The 20,568-nt window shown below is 48.9% G+C and overlaps 1 protein-coding gene across 8 annotated transcripts in view; it reads left to right on the forward strand.

The window, feature by feature from the left end:
* The first annotated feature begins 6,594 nt into the window (after positions 1 to 6,594).
* MBNL1 (muscleblind like splicing regulator 1) overlaps positions 6,595 to 20,568 on the forward strand; it is a 111,185-nt gene continuing 97,211 nt past the window's right edge. For 2 of the 8 annotated variants that reach the window (XM_067301538.1, XM_067301542.1), the window contains exon 1: positions 6,595 to 7,262. The gene's annotated coding sequence lies outside the window, so the exon portion shown is untranslated. Of the gene's footprint in view, positions 7,263 to 9,503; positions 9,522 to 13,275; positions 13,331 to 20,568 lie in introns of those variants that run through there. The other 6 variants (XM_067301543.1, XM_067301544.1, XM_067301545.1 and 3 more) reach the window with 5 other exon arrangements.

Below are 20,568 nucleotides of genomic sequence, written 5' to 3' on the forward strand. Positions count from 1 at the left end.
TTTAACTTTGGATGATATTAGTGATGGAAATGTTGTTATTTGGCAATACGTGTGCTGGTGGAATTGTAAACTGGAATTTTGCTAAGAGCGAGCCTACGCTGTATTTTTTTGTTTCTGATCAGAATGGCCATGTAGGCCGTTAATGAAGTAAAACTAAGGCGTATGCGGAGTTTGTTTATCAAAGAACAAAACAGGTTTTGAAGATGCCGACCAGTTTTATCAGCTCCATCACAAGAGCGCGGTGATATCGTAGCGGGGTTATACGCAGTATAAAGGTCTGCTTTCCTCTCGAGTTCTCTTTGGCCAAGTAATGTGCAGCGATTACGCTGAATTTGGAAGGGGCGTGTTTGACTTGTGCGGACGAGGTTTGGGGCAGGAGCAGCCGGTGCTGCTTTGCAGAGCGCGGGAGCAAGCGGGATGTGGAGCGCGGCGGGGTGCCCCGTGCCCGTGCCCGTGGCCGCTCGCTGCGTCGAGGCAGGTCGCCGCCGCCGGCGCGCGCGGCAGCTTCGGATGCGGTTGGCGAAGGCCGTTGGCTGCTGCGGCTGGGCAGGTTCCCCTGACCTCAGCACACAGCTTGCCTGGAGGATTACTTAGTTCTAGCTCCTGTTACCTCTTGGGTGCGCCGCTCTCTGCCAGCTCTTATTTTGGTTAATATGGAACGTTTTAACTGGGAAATACTGTTTTTCCTGCTTTACGGAAGCGTATCAGCAAGTGACAGCCAGTTTCGTTGTGCATAACGTACCTATGCTACAAAGGACATAGGTGATGTTCCTTACATTTCTATAGCCAACTCAAACATTTTTTTTAATACTGGACAGGTATTAAGAAGAGAGATCCTCACAAAAACAGCAGAAATGCCATGTAGCAAAAGATGCTGATTATAAATTAGGATTCTTTCAAGTTTGTGGAGAGTATTTGGTTTCAGAAGAACTGTTTGCGTTATAAATTTTTCATCTAATGTGCAACCGCTATACACTGCATAACTATGAAATCTCACAATTATGTAATATAGGGCTGTTTACAAACTTTCAGCAATTGCATACCTTGTTTTTGTCAGCAGCTGCCACGACAGCTCTTTAACTGGGCGTTTGTTGGAATCTTTGCCCCCGCAACACGGAGGTGGATGATGATGTTTGGCCTGACCTGCCAGGAATTTGGAAACCAGGCTCTAACGTTATTGATTCAATTCTGATAAGAACGGTTGGTGTGCTGCTTATCTGCTGTTGGTTTACCACCAACCAGTCATTACGAAGAGGTTCTCAGGAGAGCTGCTTTTTTCGAATAAAGTGTATCGTTCAGGCTTTGACCTAAAACCTGCTAGTCCCCCAGCTTCTCAGGATTTAAATGTAAATCGTCAAGTCATATTTCTGCAACATTCAAACACCGACATGCTCTTTAGGAAATGACGTCCCAGATACAGTAATTTAGAATACAATAATGGTCTGTTGCCATAAACAGTACCAGAAACTCCCAAAATTATAATACATGTTCAGCCCCATGATGACAATGTCCAGTTTATTGATCTCCACAGCTTTCACGAAACAATCCTTACCACAGAAACATCAATATTAGACTGAAAGATCTGAAACTCCCAAATGTAGGAGTATTTGTTCACCTGATCTTTTCTCCAGTCTCGCAGAATCTGCATCACCATGTGCTGCGCTCATTCTGAGGCTTTACAAATGACTTTCATCTCCTGCACGTTGATCTTCAAAGCTTTATCAAGTGACTTCTGGATTGAACATCTTGACGTGTGCAGGTTTTCAGGCTGGACGATATCAACGGGCGCAGCAAAATCCTTGAGCGGATGACGGAGGACTCGGCGCAGCATCATGCAGAGCGTTACCGTGCTTTTGCTGTGTCCGACCGGCCAGACATCTGCCTTCCACGTGCCTGTGCTCGTGACTGCACGCACAGCCCTAGGCACGCAACGCGAAGAAAATAAAAAATGCAGGTTCTCTCTCAAGATTTCTTCTCCACAAGGTTATTAATTGCTACTGACATTTGCATGGAAAAGAAGTACTTTTTCTAAGTTCTGCCTTTGCATGTATTTTTGCTCTCTGGCATCATATTCCTGTGGTTGCAATGCAGTTATCTCCACAGCAACAAGTCACAAACAGAGAACGATGACTTCAACTGAGGAACATGTCAAAAGCACTGATGGGCGGCCAAGCAACAAAGATTTTGTTTCAGTATGAATGCAAAAGCCAGATAGTGACATTTTTGCTTGGTTTCAGTCTGTCCTCCTTCTGGAGAATTCCCTCTGAAGGTAATTTAGCCTCAAAGGAGAAGAAAGCCCTTCTGTAGGAACTCAGTATTTTAATAACTGCTGAGTAAGGCCTGAGAAGGACTCCAGGCTTTGGCCAACTCTTTAGAAGTAATAATAACAAAAATTTAAAAAAGCTAAACAGAAAGCATTGTCATCTGACCTATTACCATAAATCTCTCTAAACAGTCTGGTGTTGATGACACTTCAGCTTGATTTTAATAGAAAAAGAAACCCAGTAAAGCAAACAAAAATCTGAGTAAAAATGTGCCTACAAGTTCATCTTTAATTAGTAATTAACAAACTGTATCAGTCATTTGCAGAGCATAAACACTTCTACAGTTCTATATCTGACACTGCAGGAAGAGTGTATTGGCCCCGTTCTAAATATTTTATAAACTCGTATATTAATACCACATTAAAATGAATTACTTGAAGTGACGAGAATGGGTAATGTTTAGTAATATATTATACAAAGCAATGCTAGAACTGTAGGATAAATGAGAAACATCTCTGTCAATTTTTGGTTTTATTTTTCTGACTAGAACATGATTCCTTTCCCAGGGATGCCTTACTTCTGTTTGGGGTTTCCAGGCTGTGTTGGGCCTCCTGCACGGATGCCTGGCACACATGGAGTATGCCTGAAGACTGCACGTGTGCTGTGCCTCTTGTTTGCAACTTCTGGTATCTTGCAGCCTCATCACAGGTTTTACTGTGTCCAGGCTGCTGAACATCTGCAAACCCTGGACAAATGACCAGAGTTCCTGTGTTTTGCTTTTAAAAAAAAAAAAAAAAAAGCGTGGACAGCCTTCACGTATGGCATCCGTGCTGTTGCATAAGTTTACCAAATTCCGTGGTAAAAATAGATATTTCTTTGGAAGGCTGTTCCAAAAATCTTAGCTTCGTGATTTTTTGCAATATTGAAGTTCCCTTCCCACCACTCACCGCTAGAGCATCGTTGTTGCCCTCCGCTCTCCGTTCTGCTAGACCGAGAGGCATGGTCCCCCGCTCGGCTCTTGCGTGTTCCTCCCAGCCTGCAGCGTGATCATCCTGTCACACCTGCTCGGGTCCGAGCCCCTTCTGTCTGAACGTGGACGGGACTCCAGGCGGCGTGCAGAGCAGCGTGCGCGATTTGACGTCCAAAGAGGAGCTCCTTCAGCCGATGCATCCCGCGACCACAACTGCTTTTCTCGCAGCTGTGCCATGCTGACGCCTTGCAGTCCTCCCCGATCATCTCTAGCGGGATCCTTGGGTGTGCATCCGCCCACCGGAGGTCGGCCAGTCCTACGTGGTTTAGCTTCCTTTGAAAATCAGTCACCAAATAATTGCATCAAACCTTCATTAAATAGATCTGAACTTTATTTTATAGATCTTACAGGTCTTAAATTCTAGGATACCAATGACTTATGATAGTACTTCTAAATGAATACTTTTATCTTAGGAATTAAATTATATTGGAACTTTTCAGTGCTTGCGGTGCAATGCTGCAGCACCAGGGTGCTTGCCTAAAAACAGGCCCTGAAATAGACGATAAAGGGAACGTAAACCAAAATTAACACAGCCCTGTTATTAACCCAAATAACATTCAGTCATGTCAGCTTAGCGTTTACATTCTGTAGTTTATGTATATTTTGTTATCAGCAATTGAAATCAAGACTTGAGATTTGGACTCTTTGCACCATTTTGGATCTTGCTGTGTGTTTGAATTCTCCCTTTGGGAAAGGTCGCTTAGTGTGAATTACCAAAGGAAGAAAGGTGCTTTTTACTGGAGAAGGTAACTACCTTTTTCCTGATATATTAATTGCATAAATTAATTAAAATAATGATGCACAGCATATCCCTGTCGGCGCGCGCCCTGGACGCACGGGAAGGAGGAAGAGCCGCGCTCCACCCCAGGCCCGCGAGCACCGAGTCGGGAGAGGCTGAGGCTTCCCGGTGCCGGAGCTAAACCCAGACCGTTGGCGGAATCACGCGAAGTGGGTGATGCTAAAAGCAGCGCACGGCATCCAGCATGAGTTTAATGGCCTGTATTTTCTGCAGCTGGGTTTAATGGCCTGTATTTTTCGCACCGATACTTTTAAAAGATAAATTATGACCTATCTAGTGTAAATTTCTGTAATCTTTTTCAGCCTAAAACCTAAGCGCACATGTGAAATTTGTGGGTGTGGGCTACCTCCTCCCACGCGATGTACGAGTACATCATCATTCACTGCCTAGCGAAGTTAGTACGGTACCTGCGGTATGAATTCTCTTAAATAGTTAACGTATTTTAATGTAATACATTAAAGAGCAGTTAACCCTCAAGGATTAAATGTAGTCCCCGCTGCAGTTGGTGTGGATTAAGAGCGTGTGCATGAACAGTTAGGGCAGCAGTATCTTGTCTCTATTTGCGTATCTCAGTTTGAATATTGTTAATGCAATTTAATAGCACCTATGCCGGGGTTTTGACGACTTAGTTAAATCCCTCTTTAACGGCATTGGAGCTTGTTCCAAGTGGGGAGTATTTCTATCCTATTCTGCCGCGTCTGATGGTGGCTCGGTTTAGCGCGGTAGGACGGGGACGGTGCTTCACATTTCCCAGAACTGGGCATTAAATTACAGCGAACCCATGAAACAGCCCGCTATAAATTGCTAAAAAAAAAATTGCTACAGTCATCTGTATAAAGGTGTTGTTTTCATTTTGGGCTTTAACATGGTTTGTTTTGTGCATCACCTCCTCATTTCCGGGCATGAGTGTGAAACGCGCTGCTTGTGTGAGGTGCCAAAGCACGAAGCCTGGAACATCCCGCTCCCCGGAGTGTTTCGGTTTTGTGCTTCGTCCTGCAGGAACCTGTAGCTAAATCCCTCCACCCGGGAGCGAAGGCGGGCGCCGTGCAGCGACTGCGCTGTGTCTAGTCGTTGCTGCTTCGAAAACTGCGCGTTGCTTCCCGCTAGTCGGTCCCCGAGGCGAGATGCTGCAGAGCTCTGTTTTTCGGGTCAAACCGCTTGCGGTTCAGCCGGGCGGTTTCGGCAGGAAACCTTCCCCACGGCACCTGGCCTCCAGGCAGGCTGCGAGGCGGGAAGGGCTGGGAAGGAGACCCCGACGTTACCGCGGCTTCTCCCTTCCGCAGCGAGCGCAGCTCTTCGACGCCGCCTCCCGCCACGATCCCCGGCCGGGCTCTGCCTGCCCGTGGGCACCTCTGAACGCTGGCAGGGGGGCACGAGAGCCGGAGAAACTCCCCTTCCTCACTGGGCAGGTTTTGCGGCACCGCGGTGAAGAAAGCTCCGAGATGAAGAAAGCTCCCACCGTCTCGGTTCCTGAAATGCTCGGTGCAATGAACTTTGCAATCATCGCGAGCGTTAGGTGCGGTGGCTGAGCAGTTGGGCTGCCAGAGTTGGTGCAAAACTCTGCTGGGAAATGAGATGTTGGTGACTCGTGCGTGTGCCGCTGTGTTGGGAGCGATAGGAAATAGCCCGGTAATTCTATTGCAACTATTGCACCAACTAATGCAACGGCCTTTAAGATTAAATGGTGAACCTTCATGCCTTGAGACCAACTTCTTGATGGTCTGCAAACAGCAGAGGGAGACCCTTGCGGAGGAGCGGAAGGAGACAACAAGAAAGGCTGTTCACAGCTAGCGTTGCTGCTGATTGCAGCGTTTCTTCTCAGCGGTTTCTCGGCTGCCTGCGCAGGAACCGGCGGCTGCGTTTCCAGCATGTCTAGGGGCATGGCCGCTTAAGGAGCAAAACTCCTGCGAAACAGGCAGTTTTGAAAACTGAGGTCTTTTCCATGATATCCTCCAAGCGTGTAGACCTCTTGCATGCGCGTGGAAAACAGCTTAAAAACGAGCAAAGAGCCACACGGGTTCCCCCCGGAGCCATGCCCCCAGCCGCTCCGCCTTGGCTTGTCCCTTCGGCGCTGCCGGCGCCGCGAGGGCAATTCCCGCGCCGCACTCCCTGCGCACGTCGGCCCCTCTGGGACGGGATCCTGGTCCTCGGGGCTGGCTGAAGCCTTACAAATACTCTTGGAGATCAGGGCTTTGGATCTGCGGCTGGTAGTTTCTCTCTTTATGAATTAAATAACAGGCATTTCTGGTCTGTGATGGTTTGGAAAGTTCTTGTTGTGCAAGTGTTTTTGGTGGAAACACTGTCGTTTTTGCAGGAAGCCAGAAGACGACGGTGGCCGTAGCAGAAATAACAAAAACAGGTTTAAACATATCTCGCCTGCAAAGCGTGCCATGGCGAAGCCACTGCACCTGCCTGCGCGCTGGGGCTGGAGCCGGGGGAGACGCGCGCTGCAGATAGCGGCAGTTTCGGTTTTGCAGCCTTTATCGGCTGCTGGCAGACGGCGCTCGGGGAGGAAGGAAGTGCAAGACCGAGGCCAAGGAAGGCGAAACGCGGCGCCGGGGCCAGGGTGGGGGGCACCAGCTCAACCATTACCAATTTCTAGGGACTCGGGATGGTTTTCTTGTCGGTTAGTGCGCGTCTGTCCTGTAGCCCAGATGTCGATGGCCAGATTAAGCCGTCTCATTTGAAACATTTTTAATTGGTAGGTTTTAAAACACGCTTTGGGGACTGGCAGAAGAGAGCTTCACCCGGCAGCGCAAGCTGCAGCCTCTGCAGGCGGAGATGCGGCTTTGGTGCGCAAGCACTTCCCCTAGCATCGCCTTTTTTTTTTAATAGCTGAAAGTAATTTTTGGTTCTTTAAGAAAATATATATGCAAACCACAGCCCGTCGCCATGGTTACTACTGTATGCTACTGAGAATAGCTTATTTCATGTTCTTAGACCTATAGGGTTTGGAAAGCGTAATTCTGGCAGCCTTTCACTGCTTCCCCTCTAGCTAGGCCACCATCCTGCTGTTGCAAAAGTAAAAAAAAAAAAAAAAAAAAAGACGAGGCATGTGCAGCTAGGCCGGCGCGCGGCGGAGCAGAGCAGAGCAGAGCACGGCGGAGGTGGCGGCCGCGCCGGGGCAGCGCTCAGCGCTCAGACGTGACCCGCGCATGAGGCAAACCAGGTAAGAGCCGCGCTTTTTATCCCGCTTCGTAAGCCTCGTCCCGCAGCGCAGGTTTGCTGCAGAGCAGCGTAGCAGTTGTTCTGCAGCTCGCGGTAAGTCGTTCAGGGAGCTGAATTACTTTTTTGGGTCTACGCTGCATTGCACACACTTTGTCAGGTGCGTCTTGGTATCTGGAATTAAGTTAGGAAAACTTTAAATAATACGTTAAAGAAATTAGCACTAAATGTAGAAAGTTTGTTGTGCAAAGTTTAAGTTAAAAAAAAGAAAAGTAATTATTAAGAATATTAAAAGTAGTGGCTAGTCTCTTAGAATTGGGTTTCCAAACTCAGTTTGCAACTTTCTCGTGGCTGTAGTTTGAGGAGAAAGTGCTCCTTGCAGGGCGCAGAGTTGTTCTGGGGCTCTGAACGAGGAACGGGCCATTTCCGTGAGCTCAAGTGACAAACCCGGCGCTGGAGGAGACCGCCAGAGTGCATTTGGGTGGATCTTTGTGTTTTCTTGTGCTTTGCTTACTTGTGTTTTGTAAGCTAATCTTCCCTGGTGCTTTCTCTGCTGGAAGAGTTGAAACTTAGACTTTCGCATGTCTGAAGAGCTGCATCGATCGTTTTGTAGCAGCTTATTTTTGCAATTAGTTGCAATACAGTCCCAGGCTGAAAACGTCGTTGCCTTGCTTGTGCTGCAACAGCGCTGTTGTGTGTTTCCCTAATGGAGGCCAAACCCTGCTTATCCGGCCGCGGTTCCCGTTGATTCCAGGCAAAAGCAGGGACGTGGGTCCCGGTAAAACACCGAGCAGCTGCTTCGGGACCACCATCCTCTCGGCCGGCTCTTTGTTGCAGGGAATTATCTGTAAAGTCTACAGTAAATTAGAATGACATTAATGCCTTGATGCCGAACCCTCGACTTCCTGGTATGAAATATATTGCTGCCAGGGAATGTCCCACCGCTTTTCTATGATTAAATATTATGCTGGATTGAAGCCAGAGTCCACCTGGACTGAGCTTCTGCGCTTCTCGTGAGAGAGGTTAAGCTAAATGGAGGGAGACCCCTGCTCCCGACAGCTGAATCCCAGCACTAATTAAAGAGCAATAAAGAAGTCATCCTTGCAGAGAACTCAAAGGACATAGCATATATCATAATTATTCACTGGGAAATTAATAGTGTGGACTTTACTCCTTTATGTGCCGGTAGACTAGTAGAGATTTGCCTAAACATTTTATTACTTTTAATAAAAATATTAAAGAAATCACTTAACATTTGCACAAGGCTTTAAAATAAAAGCACAATGCAGTGCAAGTTGCCAAGTCCGAAATAGGTACATTAGCTTTGCTAAAATGCACATATGGATCATATCGTTAAAACAACAAGATCTCTCTTGATATCGCAGCGCAAGATAGCTCACCTCCATGTTGCCGCCAAGTAAAAGCGGAAGTTCTTTAGTAGAGAATTTACGCTGTATCACAAGATGTAAGGCTTGCTTTCTTTAAAGGCCACACTGAAATCTAACGTCAGACTTTTGGAGAGTTTTATGAGAGCTGAGCAGACGAGAGCGTAAGGAAGCGACGGCTTCTCCGGGGTCGTCGTAATGTGCTCGGGCCGCGTTTGCAGTGGCTGGTGCTCGCGCCGCTCACGAAATCCGGCACAGAAAAGCACAGAAAGGGAAAACTGGAGCACCGGGCTGGTTGGGTGGTTGTCGCTTTGCAGCCATTTGATACGGCCAAATGAGACCACAGGACGTGCTTCGAGCTGCGCTGATTTGCGCTGCGCTTTGTAGGGGGTCTCGCTGGTGGTGGTGGTGGTTGCAGCCTGGGTTCTCGGGACGAGAGCGAGCCGCCGTCCCGGCCGGTCGCCGGGTGTCAGCGTCCTCTCGGCCCTTGAGCCTGTTCATCCTTCGGGGGCAGGTGGCATAAACGCTGAAGGGGGAAAGTCCTGCTTTCGGGGCGCAGCTGGAGGCGCCAGACGCTGCACGAACCTTTCCTGCCCGTTTCTGCTCCTGCTGCGCTGCCCCGGGGCAGGGGCAGGGGCAGGGGCAGGGGCAGGGGCAGGCGAGCGCCCGGCGCTGCCCTCGCGCGCGGGGAGAATTACGTTTCACCCGCGTCGCGCCTCGAGTGCCCGACCCATCGCTCCGCAGCCCTGGGGCCCTGCCGCTCCTCCGATCTAAACTCGGCTGCGGTTCAGTACTGCTTTTTTCTTTATTTTTTTGCTTCTGCAGAGATAAGGAACCTGGCGGAATAACAGAGACATTCGTAGCTGCAAAGAGAAAACGTAAATGTATTTTCACCCCTAAAGGCAATTGCGTGTTACGGGACGACCCGCTGCTCAGGCTTCTCCCTTTGCCGGCTCGCGCGGTTTTTCGCCCTCCTCGCCTGCGCAGGGCAGCGGGGTTTCGGGGCTGTTTGGCAGGGTTTGGAGGTCAGGCCCTCGCTTCGCTTTCCTGCGGCCCGCGTTGACCCGCCGCTAACGAGTTCCTCTTTTCTGCGGCCTTGCCAGCGGCAATGACGCGCGGCGGCTCCCGAAACAGGACGCACCGCGTCTTTCAAAATACTCTCTGCGTGCTCGACAAGTTTCTTTCCTCCCTTCTCTCCTAATTTAAATCTTTTCGTCTGAACGACATATGAAGCTCGATGTAGCATGAGGTATTTTGTCATCTCTGCCGGGAAGACAATTAGCCCGTTGTTTTGCTCGGGATCCCGGCGGATGATCTGGGAGACCCCAAAATCCGTTGTCTGAGCTTTGCTTGGCCTAATGGTTTCTTTCCTCGTCACCGTGCCCTGCCTGGACATCTTGTTACCGGAGAGCTTGGGCCTGACGTCGGTGTTCCAGAGTTTAATGCGTCGTAACCTGCATAAACTTATATAAAACAGGGCACGCTCAATATAGAATATAGCAAGAAACTACATCCCACATGAATTAGGCGCAGAATCGATGATAAAGCAAACAAGATGTGTGTTCTGTGTAAGGAGGAATGTGTTTTGACCTTAGTTTTCAGTGCACGTCTGCCTCAGAAGGGAGGTCTAGCGGCTGGAAATCCCCGGCCGGAGAGGGGCCGGAGAGCGGTTCTGCAGAGCAGACGCAGCGAACCAGAAACAGCTTCTCGGTTCAGCGTGGGATCACGGGTCAAAACGGACGTGACCGGAGAGTCAGGCTAAATTAATAAATATATCAATGCAAAACTAAGCTAGTAAATGTATCAATGCAACCAGGCCCTGTAAAGCTGGGGCAAGGGGGCAGCAGCTGCCGTAGCCTCGCGGTGCATTTGGGTGTTCAACAGCACACGCTTTGTGTCGCTGCTGGGGCCCTATAAGGAGCCACGTTTGAGGCATCGGTTATCTTTTAAAGCTAAGTGTGTGCATGGAAAAAAGTCATTTGTGCAGACACTGCTCTATTGGAGCTATTTCAGAGAAATGTGGGCAATGAAGAGTTTGTGCAGAAAAATTTGTGACCGGAACAAAGTTTTGCTGTGAGAAAGCCCAGGGAGCTGGTGGAAGCATCGAGCAGGGAAACGGGCTCCCGCGTCTCTCTGCGATAGGACAGGAACAGGAAAAGCAACAGATGATCCGTTGTAATGTGCATTCCCAGGCCATTGAGCCACGTGCAACCAGTGTTGAAGGCATCCGAGCGGCTGCGTCTGTAGCCCCTGAAGGGTGTAATTCTGGGCAATCGCTTGAAATTTCAGAAGTCAACAGATGCTCCGTGTGTATAAATTAATAAAAGTAGCATTCGGCTGCAGTGGAGATGCCACTTGGTACTATTTTTTTTTTTCTGTTTAAGAGTAAAAATAAAGACATTCTGGAACAAGTGATTATGGATAAGAAACAGTGCTCAGAATTATAAACACAAATTAAAAGATTTGGGGGAAAAGGCAAGCGTGAGAGGGAGAAGGCAGAAAGAGGAAGTTCTAGCTGACCGACAACCTTGGTGGAAAAGCAAAGTAGAGACAAGGTGTCTGCATCGACAGAGCTGTTTAACACGAGCAGGTTCCACTCCTGGGGCTGAAATAAGCATTTTTCATCGCTTTCTCCGACGCCCCCGTAGTCTCGCGGGTGCGTCTGCTGCTCACCCGCACTGGTGACCAACACCAGCGTCGCTCGCGGTTTAAAAAAACGCACGGCCCAGGAATCCCAGTTTGGGGAGCCGGGAGAGGCCGAACTGACTGGTGGGAACTGGGAGAGGCTGAATCGGACGGTGGGAGCCGGGAGAGGCCGAACCGGACGGCATCCAGCCCGGCACGTTGCCACGGCTCCGGCGCAGCAGCGGCATCCAAACCAGTAACGATGAACCGGGTCCGAACCGGAGCAAAATCGCCCAGGCGCGCGCGGCAGAGGTGACGCCGCCTGTGTACCGTACTAGCCCCACGGTGACGGTTTTCTAAGTCGTTCCCTGTGGATGGAAGCGGAAATTGAGATTGGAAGCTTAAGGGAAAAAAGAATAGTTGAAAGCGAGTTTTTGAAGGTATATACGAATATCCATTGAAATGTACTCAGTCTTAAACAAGGAACAGTTGTTTCATACAGTGCAATATTTTCAAACAAACTGCTAAGCACAACGTCTCCCGGAATCAGTGCAAGCGTCCGCGGGTTACGGGCTCGAGTTGCCTTGACACCGAAAGAGCGAGTTAAAGGGTTCTGCCGCCGATTTTATTAAAACAGTAAAATACTGCGTAGGGAGCTGAAAAACAGTTACCAAAGGCACGGGCGTCTTCTGTGGGAAATGCCGGAAAAGGTAAGCATTAAAAACACAGGAGGAGGAATGCTGTAAGCCTTGGGCACGATGTGAGAGCGCAGCGCGGGCCAGAAAGAGTAAAACCCCCGGAAAAGAGAGGTGGGAGGGGGAGCGCCGCCCCGGCGGGACCGTCCCGCTGCCGGCCGCCTCCGCGGGCCAGGGCGCTGCACCGGCTCTCCCTCGGCCCTCTCCCCGGCAGCCTTCCCCCGCTTTTCCACCTTTTTGCTCTTCCTAGAAATTACCAGGTTCTGATACCAGCTTGGAAATTTCCTTCCCTGTGTTGAAGAAACCTGAGGGATTTTTAGAGATAAGCTGTGTTTAGCTGTGAGCCGGACCATTAGGTGGCCCTCAGGGATGACACGCTGCGAACGTTTTGGGGAATTTTGGAGATGTTTGGGAGACGCTCTGAGACGGGAGCGGGCGGGCAGCGAGAGCCGCAGGCGGTGCTTGTCCGCTTGTAGACGTCAACCTGTGTTTCTCTCTAGCTGCGGTTCAGTGTGCAAAAAGTAGAAGTTTGCAACGCACTTTTTTCTTTTTTTTTCTCCAAAGATGAAGAAACAGTGAAAAACTGAGCAAAAGGGCAGTCATTTCCCCTGGCTTAGAAACAAGGCAAGAACTCTTCTCTCATCAGAGCATCAGCAGTTCTGGGGGGAGTCTGGAAAAAAATAACATTTGAATCGATAAAAGCAGCTGAAGAATAATTGCCCCAAATTGCCTGAAAGCCCGGAGGCCGGACCGCAGCGAGTGGCAATTTCGGGAAGAGCTTTTTGCGGGCGATGTTCTCCGCTCCCTTCCCCCACCCCATTTTCTCTTTCTTTTGCTCATCTTTGCCTCCAGTGTCCGTCTTCCGCGGGGTTCGTTGGTTTTTGGGGTTTTCTTCTATCGCTTATCCGCAGGGTGCGGCGGGGGGCGTGGTTTGCCGCGGGGGCGTGGCTTGGGGCGGGGGGCGTGGCGCTGGGCGGAGGGGCGTGGCTTGGTGCCGGAGGTGTGGCGTTCGGGCGGAGGGGCGTGGTTTGGAGACGGGGGCGGGGCGCTGGGCGGAGGGGCGGGGCGCTGGGCGGAGGGGCGGGGCTTGTCGGCGGGGCGGGGCGGCAGCCGGGCGCTGGCGCTGCCGCCGCCTCCTCCTTCCCTCCCTCCTTCGCTCGCTCGCTCGCTCGCTGCCCGCCCGCCCGCCGCCGCCCCGCCCGCCCGCTCTCCCCCCCCTCCCTCCTTCGCCGCCGCCGCCCCGCGCCGGCGGCGCTGTCACCATGCTCCCGTGAGCCCCGGCGCGCCCCGCGGCGGCCAGCCCCAGCGTGCCCGGGCCCGGGCCGCAGCCGCCCGCCCGCCCGCCCGCCCCTGAGAACATGTGAGAGGTGAGCGGGGGCCGCGCCGCGCCGCGGGCGGGGGGGGGGGTGAGGGGGGGGCCGGGGCCGGCAGCGAGCGCGGGCGGCGGCGCCCCTCAGGGAAGCGCGCGGCCGCCTCGTCTCGTCTCGCCTCGCCTCGCCTCGCCTCGCCTCGGCGCGGAGGGGCGCGGCGCCGCCGCCGCCGCCACTGGCGCCCCGGTGCAGCGGCCGCGGGGCCCCGAGGGCCGCGGTTCCCGGCGCCGCCGCCGCCGCCGCCCCTCCGCGCCGCGGGGCATCAGCCGCCCGCTGGCAGCGCGGCCGCGGCGGGTGGGTGCGGGCGGGGGACGCGGAGCGCGGGTGTCACCGCCGCCTGCCCGCGTCGAGCCGGCGCCGGGGGTCTCTCGGCTCCGCCCGTGCGCTGCCGCTGGCGCCGCGGGTCGCGGGTGGGTCTCGGGCCCGGCGCGGCCTCTCCGGCGGCTCCTGGTCCGCTGTCCGCGAAGCAGCTTCGGGAAAGCAGCTGCTGTTTTCCATGCTCTTGCGACGGGGGGGGGGGGGAGCAAAAGCTGAGCCGCCCGCGGCGGCTCTTAAAGTAACGCTGAAAAAATCGGGCAGATGCAGGGTTAGAGGCGAAGCGATCGGCAAGAAGGCGCCCGAGGTGGAAACCACGCAAAAGCACGGCAGCTCTGCGGTGGCGAAGGAGCCCGTGCCTTTTCCGGGCTGCCCGCGCCTTTTCCGGGCTGCCCGCGCCTTTTCCGGGCTGCCCGCGCCTTTTCCGGGCTGCCCGCGCCTTGTGTGCGCCCCTGGTGCCGCGCGGGGAGCCAGGGGCCCGCGGAGGATGCGGGTGCTGCGGGCGGCAGCAGCGCTCGGACGGGCCTGGGTGCGCGAGCATCGCAACCCTGAGCGAAACTGCGCCTTGACAGATGCTGCTGCTGGCGTCGCTCACCCCTTCGTGGCGTTTCTGGATTGACCGTTACGGGGAAGGTAGTGGGGATAGAGCTTTTTCCGGAGAAAGCTCTCAGATTCAGCTCTCTGCTTTCACCTGGTTGCCACGAACAAAAACCGCTTCTGTGCAATGAGACAGAAGAACGTAGGAATGTCATATGTGTAAAATGTGAATGTTACTTTTAGAAAAATAAATGCTCTAAAACATATAGTAGTAGCAGAAGGACACAGATGGTAAAGAAATAACTAGAGATAGTGAAAGTCTGTGTGGGAATGGGTTTAATTAATAGAGATGTAATGGGCCTGGGAGAAGTATATAAAATAATGAATAATAAAATATAAAATAGTAAACACCTGGACTATATCCTCTTTAGTACTATGGGGAAAAAGGATCTAATGAAATTACAACACATTCCAAAGTGGCAACAAGGAAATAATTTGCATAATGAATAGTTAACGAACAATACTTATTACTTGAGGGAAAGTTTGAGGGTAAGAGCCGAAGCAACGGGGCATTTCTTGAGATGCACGTGATCAAAGGCTGCCGCAGTCGCCTGCCTTCTCTCTCCTGTCCCGTTCTGGAGGCGCCGGGAGCGGGGCGGTTCGGAGGACGTAGCAGCGCGTCCACGGAGGCGCCTTGCGCCGCTGGCTGGTGCCGACCGCGGCAGACGTGCTGCTGCGCTGCGACGTTGTGACGCTTTCCCCGCAGATAAGGGAGAAGGAAGCCGTGCGCTTGGAAGGTGTTCAGGGTTTCGTTGCGATCGGCTACCAAACTCCCGACTCCAGCGTTTGCAAGGCAGGGACGTAGCGGTGCTAAAAACAAAAACGTCCCGAGTGGCGCTGCTTTCGGGAAGGGCGCGGGTTGGCTCGGGGCGCTGCCGGAGCTCCCCATGACCCAGGCACCGGGCAGAGCTCCCCGCTCTGCGCAGCACGTGCTTTGGCCGTTTAAAGCCTCCGTTACCCTGCTTTTCTCAGCTCGTGACAGATCTAGTGTAAACAAGAACATTGCAAAACGTAGCTGGACTTTCCTGGGTTTAAAGGATAGGGGCTTGTGCAACCAAATTTCTTCTTTAGGCCTAGTTTTAACATAAAGCATATTTAATTTAAAAAGCGATGGTAATGACTGAACATTTCTAACTTTTATCTCTAGACTTGAGAAAATTTTAGAAAAGATGTAATCTCAAATGTGGCATGTACAGTGAATTAATTGTAATTGTGGAGTCTGCCTAGTTTACATGACACCTTAAAAAAAAATATCTATAATTATTATTTACTTTGGCTACTGTGGGAAGATCCCTGGGCAAGAGATTTCTTGGTCTAAGTGATGTATTTTATTTGTTGTCTCGTTTGCCTAACACTGTCACTAGATTAAATTTACTTTCAGTGGCAGGAAAGGAGGTGAGTCCAAGAATGCTTAGTTGTACTGTGAGGCAGATGAGTCAGTGGGCAAAACTGGGACATTATGTGAGTAATTTGCAATTCACTTGAGTCATAAAACAGTGTAAGAGCTGTCCTGTCAATGTCCATCAGCTGCAGCAGAGCCTACGGTCTCCATATATCCCCTTCGCTGTGCTGGTATTTCCCTGCAACAGCTTTGCTTCATAATTATTTTTTTGGCTTACCCCCACACTCCTCCTCTCTGCTCGTTTTCTCAGAAGTACTGTGAAGCACAGCTATATGCCATGAGCTGGGCAGGCGAGGGCTTTGTGCTTTCCGGGTTTGGAAGCTGCCTTGCAAACATGGAAAAACAGTAGCTCGCATGTGTCCAATCGCCTTCCACGGTTCATCTCCTCCTACAGGGATTTGTCCGCATTCCCCACCCTCGTGATAGACAACGTTCAATTTTTTTAATCTGGTAAATTAACAAGTTAGTGAATATCTCAAACAGCATCAACCAACCAATTTAATTAGTAGAAGCAGAGAATTTTAATATCAAATTTCTCAGAAGTCATCATAGTCATTATTCAGTAGTTTTATTCAAAGGTTCCCCTGTAGGTAAACAGGGCCAAAAAAAATACCCTTTTATTGAACCATTGCAATCAGTGCACAGCGTTGCGAGGGCTTTTCAGCGCGATTCATGCTGATGAGCCTTAGGAGATCTTGAAAACATAATTCAAAGAAAAATATTTGAATAGGAATTTGGTAGGCTATTGTGCAATTGCATGAAGCACCTCACCGTGATGCGCAGCCAGTCGCACAACAGGCGCTTTTGCAGTGCCGGTGCGTGGGTAACGTGCAGCGTTGGATTGCGCTGTCAGTTACAGGCATACAGCTCCGGTTGCTTTTTTGGGAGTTTCGCATGCCTAGCGGAGGCAATGGGGAGGTATTAGGTCTTAGATCAGCAGGAGGTACTTGTACTGTCAGATCTGGAAATTGTATGGGAAATTTTTAGTGTTTTTTGCTGATTTTTAGTTAGATTGTAAGTGCTGTCAGTTCACTGTGCTGTGGGAAGTTTAAACAATATAATTAAAAGCAAATGAATGTGAATCAAGCTGTTTCAAGCCTTAAAAAATTTAGGCATTTATTTTCAGTTTTAGACAGAAGTTAATTTTGTTTTGCGTTATTCCATCTCTTGAATTGTAGTACTCTGTTACTTCATTAAGTTTCAGATGTTATTCATCATTTAGTGGTACATACTTAGTAATAATTACTGAGTTTACCGTTTGTTCTGCTTGCTGTAGAGGGACCTCAGATTGAATAAGCCAATGTTTTAGATCCCTCCGTGACGAGCCTCACCTATTGACAAGTGTTTGCAAGGAGCAGGTACTTCTGTTGCTTTCTTTCAAACCCTTTTTTGCATGGAGGATTTGGGGCCTTTCCAGTTTGTGAACACTGAAAATGTTGCTTTCCCAGATTTCCTAAGCAGGGAGGATGCTGTTTGAAAGAGCCGCCAGCGTGGTTCGCTGCAGCCCGTCCTGCGGGGAGGTGCTGGAGGGTGACACGCGTGAGATCCTGCGGCCCGTTCTTGCTTCCTGGCTGCACCGCTTTGCTTCAGGTGCAAGCTTGACTTTCCTGAACTCAAAACCTTTGTAAACTGGGAACCTGGGGAATAAATTTGAACCCCAGGAGACAGGGATGCTCGTTAAATTGATGTTGCATCGAACACTTGAAGCAAACATCAAAGAATCAAAATGGTGTTACTGCACAGGGCATTATTTTGGCAGCCCAGAAGAAACAGACTGCTAGAGACAGATAATTTTTATCTTATTGTCCAGAATGGATTATGTGGCTGGAGTAAAGGTTCTTAAACATGTGGTGTAGGTGAGGGTCTCATAGCCAGTTCGGGTTAAAACATACACTCTCTATTTTTATTTTCTTTTGGTACTTGTTTTATTCTGCTTCTTCAGATTTAATGCAGAGGTGGTAACTACACAGGCATTCCTGTAATTAGGAGGATGAGCCTCAACAGCACTTGATAACCAGAATAGTGCATGATTGCTACTTAGAAAAATGATAGTTGTAGTTTACATACACAGTTCCTGACAGAGCTAGCACTGAGGAAGTAGCATTCATTGGATTATAAAAGACATGTTGCAGTAAATATTCATTACCTTCAAAGGCTTAGTGTCTGTTTTCCTTTGCCTTATGTACATTTTAAATGAAAATGCTATGAAAACGGCTAAAGGAATTTTGCTGTTAACAAAGATCAGTTCATTAAGATAAAATTGCCAAAAAAGTTCTGTTCTCTTTCGCTGTCATAATTTTGTGGGGTTTTTTTGTCCGTGCTGAAGATGACTTCTGTAACTATGAATATTTATCAGAAAATTCTTTCAACTACTCCTATCAAGGAAGAATTTTACTGTGGTTGTATTTTGTATATTTTTATGGCTGTTTGGCAGTATGAGCTAGGGAGGACACTAATGTCAAGGATCAGATCTTGTCTAAATGATCTGGTTTTATAACATCTTTCTCTTGTAAGCAGTGGAGCAATAACCCTACGTGCACAGGTACTGGAAATCTGTTAACAGGAAATCTGTTAAAGCGCCAGCAAAACTCAGATGTGTAAATCCAGTTTTTTTATTAATGTGTTTTATACGCACAACAATTGTAAGGTATGAAATCCGGTCCTAAAACCTGGCAGAGGTTCGGATCTTTTTTTCCCCCAGCCAGTGAGCTGTGTTCAGATCCATGATTTTGCGCCCGTCCTGCGCAGGGACGGGGGGGCAGGCGGAGGCCGGGTGGCTTTTCTGTGGCCGGCTGCACGGGCTTTTGGTCTTCGCTGTTTGTGCTTCTTAGGGACCGGAGCCGCTGCCCGTGGGTTTTATTAACAATTATATATTGTAAACTTAGTCTTCCCAAGTAATGCAGCAAAGTAAACAGCAGTTCCTTCCTACGAGGCCATAACTATTTACCAGAAGAATAAACATGTGCATGCTTTTTTTATCGCTATGCCCTGCGACGTTTGGAGTCTGTCCTGCCGTGAGTACGGTCCGAAATTTCTTCCGTAACTTCCATGGAAGCAAGAAGGCAGTGACAGCAGCAGCTCTGGGGTGGCCACCGCACGAGCTGCTGTCGATCAGCGCACACGGCTTATCTGTGTGTGTTTTGTGAGTCTTTGGGCTGTTTGTGTGACCGTGTAAGGGCTTGGTATATACTGACTTTGCAATGAAAGCCAGCTATGTATCAGGAGAGTTGCTTTTCCTCTGGGATCAATTATTTTTTAAAATGTCTGCATGCTGTCTGCTGCTACCTTGTGAAATATTCCATGTTGCAAATTAGGAGTATACGTTACATTGCAATAAAAGAATATTGTCCTCCAAAATAACTTGATTTTAGATAGCTGGGAAAACTCTTTTTAATGTTCTGTAAAGAAAAAAGTCATGGTTTGCAACAGATGTAATCTGCTAGTTTTCATTAAATCTAAAGCACAAAAAATAGCATTCAGTTTCTAAATGCAGTTTGAATTTTCAGTGGGATGATTGCTATTTGGTATTAATTAGGAATATCAGCAGCAATTTATGAGATAAAAAACATACTTAAGTCACTGAGATGCTAAATAGTTTAGTGTGCTCAGAGATAATGTAAGTTTGAATCTATGGAGTGCACAGAGAAACGAAGAAAGCTGGGACTGAGTGAGCCAAAATTGACTCTAAGTATTATGTACCCAAACACTGATTTTTAATAAGCCAAATAAGCAAGTGGCAGTTGTTGAGTGCGGTGCGTTGGGGATGGTGCTTTCCCTCTTCCCTGCTCCACCAGCAAGGGCTTCTCTGCTGCAAAGAAGTCTTGGCGTAAAGCAAGTTTGAGCCTTTGTGGGCACAGTATGAGGTTATTTCAGAAAGCGCAGAGTTGTGTGTGTTCCTGTTAGGACCTTACATTTTTGGCAAATTTGTCAAAAACTGTTTCCATAAAATAAATTTTGGGACATAAATATGCAAGCTGTATGTATTGGTAGCTGAATCGGAACCAATTGCAGCAGAACAAAAAGAAATAAGTACTTGGGAAGTTAAAATCAGTGTTTTATGGCATTTGACATTTTAGAAAGTGAAATTTGACATAGTACTTGATTGCTACCCCAGCTGCGTTTGACCCATTTTCTTAATTCTTCGTTTGAATTTACAGGTGGCAATTTAAATTTCTGAGTACATTCAAGATTTTTCTATTAGAACTATACCTTGCTGTCTACCACTGAGAGAGGCTTTTGTTGTAAAAGGAATTTTTTTTTCAATTATGTACTTGTCATTAGCATTACATTCAGAGTTGGTTCCTATGTAAAGTGTATCAGTTTTGCTTGCGGTTATATAGAAAAATATTGACAGAGCGCACACTGAATTTTTCCCTTATCTCACTATACCACATTTTATATATCTTGTAGTAAGATGTTTTGTTTCTACAGTTTCAGACTTCGTGTTTCAGAAGATTAATAGACTTAGCAGCCCTGTTTGTTAAGCTTAGTGGTGATAACAATGTAAGAAGTCATGAGACAGTCACAGATCATCTGGCAAAGCAAAATATGCATTTGGGTTGAGTTTAGATCAGGTATTTTTTTAGATGTTGAAAACATTTTAAATAATATTTCCTGACCTCTCTGGCTGTTTGTAAGTTCACATTTGCCTAAAAAGCCCCTATGGGAAGTTCAGTTGATGGCATGTTCACTTATTCTCAGCGAGTACGTACATATTGAGAGAAAGTGCAATACTTTCATATATGTGTGTGTGAGTGTATATATTATATATGTATATAAAAAGTACATGTATATTATTTAATGCAACAAGTATAAAGTATGGAATTATTCCTCTGCTTAAATATACATGAAAATCCCAGCGGTATAAATTGCAGCTCACACTAGCAGAGAACACAGCACTCGATTCGCTTTTTAAACTGAG

The sequence above is a fragment of the Apteryx mantelli genome, chromosome 9 (genome assembly GCF_036417845.1).
Source record: "Apteryx mantelli isolate bAptMan1 chromosome 9, bAptMan1.hap1, whole genome shotgun sequence".
Lineage (NCBI taxonomy): Eukaryota > Metazoa > Chordata > Aves > Apterygiformes > Apterygidae > Apteryx > Apteryx mantelli.